This window comes from Phodopus roborovskii, unplaced genomic scaffold (assembly GCF_943737965.1).
Source record: "Phodopus roborovskii unplaced genomic scaffold, PHOROB, whole genome shotgun sequence".
Lineage (NCBI taxonomy): Eukaryota > Metazoa > Chordata > Mammalia > Rodentia > Cricetidae > Phodopus > Phodopus roborovskii.
This window is the reverse complement of record NW_026126253.1, coordinates 50,344-54,226: the sequence shown is the minus strand read 5'-3', so window position 1 is coordinate 54,226 and position 3,883 is coordinate 50,344. Positions and strand designations below refer to the sequence as shown.

Here is a 3,883-nt window from a genome sequence, read left to right as displayed (position 1 = left end):
CACTGATTATGTCTGTCTTAAACCAGACTTGGTGGCACACATACTTAGGATATAGAGGCAGGAGGATCAGGAGTTTAAGATCACCCTCAGACACACAGTGAGTTCAAGGCCTAGCTGGAATACATGAAAACCTGTCTGGGCCATGGGATGGTGGCTCTGAGAAGTTGGATGTCCTGGAGCATAGCCTCCCTGTTCAGCATTGATATGACCATGGTACAAAATGATGTTGGCTGAATTCGGCATGACCCTGTGTGTAGTTCTTACTTCTCAGAAATCGGAGCCTCAACCTCTTAGTAACAAAGCATTAATGAGAAGGGCTGTGTCTTTGGTGGCAGATAGCATCTCCACCTTTCTGTCCCAAACCATGTATGTTCTGAATGAAGCAGTCACACAGTATATAAAGGCTGCTTGTCCATTAGTGTCTCTGTGTTGACAACATACAAGTTTACTTGGGAAAATGAAGTCACAGGAGTAAGATGAAGTGTGGCAGGTGATTATAGGAGCCAGAGTTAAGATGACTTCAAAGCAGCAGAAATACATGAAGCCGGAAACCACTTGGATGACTGCAAGTTAGCCTGTCAGAGATGGCCACAGAAGCTGACTATCAGACTGGAGCAGATCAGGCCTCTATAACTGCCAGGAATCACATCCAGTTGGTGAAGTCGCAGGTGCAGGAGGTGCTCCAGCTCTCTCAGAAAACAGAAACCAAGCTGGCTGAAACATAGACACAAGAGTTGCACCAGAAAACCCAGGAAGCGGGTGACGAGATGGCTGACCAGGAAGAGGATGCCTACCTGCGTGAAGATTGAGGGCTTGAGCCCACTGCGCTGTCCACCCAGTCAGTGGGGAAAGCCGGTGATGGCATCCACCTAGTGTCTCCTCAACTCTGCGGAGATAGCAGGTTCTGCCCTTGCCAGTCAGACCAGAAGCCTTTTGTGAGCTGTGCCTGTCCTGTGGTCTCAGTCTTCATGGGCCTGGTTCTTAGCCCTTGAGAGTGCTTCATTCAATGTTGTCCCACTCAGCTCCTCTCTTGCCTATCTTTTTATCTCACATCCAAAGCATTTCACCAACCTGGGCCAGAGGCCGAGCGACCTTTTCTGCCACACCCTTAAGTTCAATAGCTGTTTAGCTACAGTTTTTAATATTACTCAGATTTTCAAGCATAATTTAACGTTTGCTCCAAAGAAGGGAGCCTGTGTAGTTTGTAAGATTTGTATTTATAATGTCCTTTGTCCCTGCGAGCGCAGCGCAGCTAAGGAGTTCCTCAGACCAGAGCATGACAGTGTTCATTCACCTGGTGATTCCCACAGGGCCTTCTCCAACTCATGCTTCTTGTTCCTTCCTTCAAGCTTCTCTGCTGTGTCCAAAGGAAGAGAAGTTTGGTGTTTGCATTAAAATAAAACAGAAAACCCTGTCTCAGAAATAAAAATAAACCTGGGGCTAAAAGGATGGCTCAGAGTGTAAGAGTGTTTGCTACTCTTGCAGAAGACCAAAGTTGTTTCCCAAAACTTTTGTCAGGCGCCTTACAACCAGCTAGAGATCCAAACCCTTTTCTGGCATATAATCAAGGATCAACAAACCATCATTACTCACTACATTTCTGCACTGAGAGGAAATAGCAGGAGAGAGGATTTTATGGCAATTTATTTGCACACATGCGCGCGCGCACACACACACACACACACACACACACACACACACGCACACACACACCAAACCCTAAAAGAAATAGAAAGGAATTTCCTGATAGTTTTATTAGTTTTTATTGTGAGTGTGCGCCTGCCACAGGACACGAGGCAGTCAGAGGACAACTTGGCGAGTTTGGTTTTCTCCTTTCACCATATGGGGCCTGGTTATCAAAGTCAGATCATCAGACTTGAGAGCAAGCACCTTTATCACTAAGTCACCTCTCTAGTTCAAGATCTTCAAAAATCTAATCAGTTAATGATGATTTTAACCTAGAATATTGCTTTACTAATACTACAGGAATCTAGGATGTTAGCCATTCCACATAGTAGATTGAAGTTCAGTGGGGTTTCACATATTGAAAGAATTTCTTACATACTAAACGACAGGTGTGTTCCCAATATATCATGGAATTCTTCTATGCATTATCTCTTATAATCACCAGCAGGGCCATGTAAGTTGTCATCATTCCAATCTGCAAATAATGAAAGAGTATCAGTATGTTCAGATAACATACCAGAGGATGCACAACAAGTAAGATGCAGAGTAGTGGTTAGAATCTAGAATCTATCCAACATAGATAGCATTCTGCTTATCATGTATACATAATATACAAATAAATACCACATCACATTCAATCTAGTGCATGCATAAAGAATGCACAATCACTGCAATATAGACAGTATTTTTAACCATTTATAATTTTCAAAGTCCCTAGGAACCTTAATGAAATTAGTTCGATTACCCAAATTTTATGAATGAAGAAATGGCACAGAGGTGGAGCTTGCCCAAGGTTATTCTACCAGGTAAAGAGTTCACACTCTTACCTTTCCTGTTGTGCATAAGTAGAAAGGAAAAGTCTTTTCATTTCTCATTCTCCTGATGGTCAAAAGGAAGCCAAGAAAGGCAGGCCAGTTTGAAAAAAAAAATGGTGCCATTCTGCTCTTAATTGAAGGGAGTATGAAGACACAAGTACAGACAAGGAATGCTGTGCCTAGAAGGTAATCGAATCAAGCCCATGGTCTATTCAAAGCACCTCAGAGGTAGATTAGAGGCTCTGGGATCCTCCCCATGTTTAACCGAATCCTGTTTTCACTTCTAAGTTACTGCAAAGCAAATTTAGAGATCAGAGATTATAGTTCTTTGAATCAATATGGATTATTACGTCAAGAGGCACAAAGGAAATCTTTCCCAATGGAGCAGGATGCTGGCAATTGAAAAACCCATTCCCTGGCAAGTCTTCCCTCTACGGTCCTATTGTTTTAAACAGCAATTACATTTTTGTTGTTTCTGATTTCTTTGAACAATTGAGAAAGTATGAAAGCAAGCTTCAGGCAAGCCTCCAGTTGTACTTGAGGCCATTGCCTGAGATCAGCCCAGCTAGTGAAGTGGGGCTTTGTTAAAGATCATGGAGGCAGGAGTGAACATTATCCTTATCAAATTGATGAAAGTGCTAGATTTAATATAATATAATATAATATAATAATATAATATAATATAATATAATATAATATAATAATTTACTGGTCTTTCATGGTACTTTCCCCAGGGACTGTTGGGTGAGAAAGCCAATTCCTTTTTTTTTTTTTTTTTTTCTTGATTGCTTTAGAGGATTATAAACTATTCCCTTGAGAAGAGCAGGAAATCAGTCATGATCATTTGTCTCTCATCCAAGGTACAGGAAAGTCACTGCTCCTGTGATTAAGCCACAGATTTTCCCCTGATTTCATTCTCAATTTCCCAATTAGATGACTATCACCATGCAAACTGTTGAGGCATAACAGATGGAAGCTGCCCTTAGAAGAGGCCAAGGGACCACAGAGGCTAATAAATGATGGCACCATTCTCTTAACATCTGGATGGGCAGTTATCTCCTAATTCTTATCATGGTCCTTGCTTCCTTTAGTTCTCTGCTAAGGAACCACTGAGAGAGTGAGCCTTCTGGATACCAGCATTCATCAGGCTCTAATGACTCCATTCCAATGGCTGATCATGGACACTTGTTGACAGCTCTCTATTGGGTAACATACTATGCCCCATTAACAGTTCTACAGGTTTGTCCTGCTTATGCTCACTCTCTGCATTAAGTTAAAAATACCAAACCAACCAAGACATTTCCCCCATCCTCCTTCATCTACAAAGATGTTGAGTGGGTAAGAGATGCACACAGAATTTAGATACCTGAATTCTTTAGGTA

At 41.9% G+C, this 3,883-nt stretch overlaps 1 pseudogene; it reads left to right on the top strand.

Annotated features, from left to right (window-relative positions):
- Positions 1-202: 202 nt before the first annotated feature.
- Positions 203-869, top strand: LOC127218653 (diablo IAP-binding mitochondrial protein-like; annotated as a pseudogene).
- Positions 870-3,883: the final 3,014 nt, after the last annotated feature.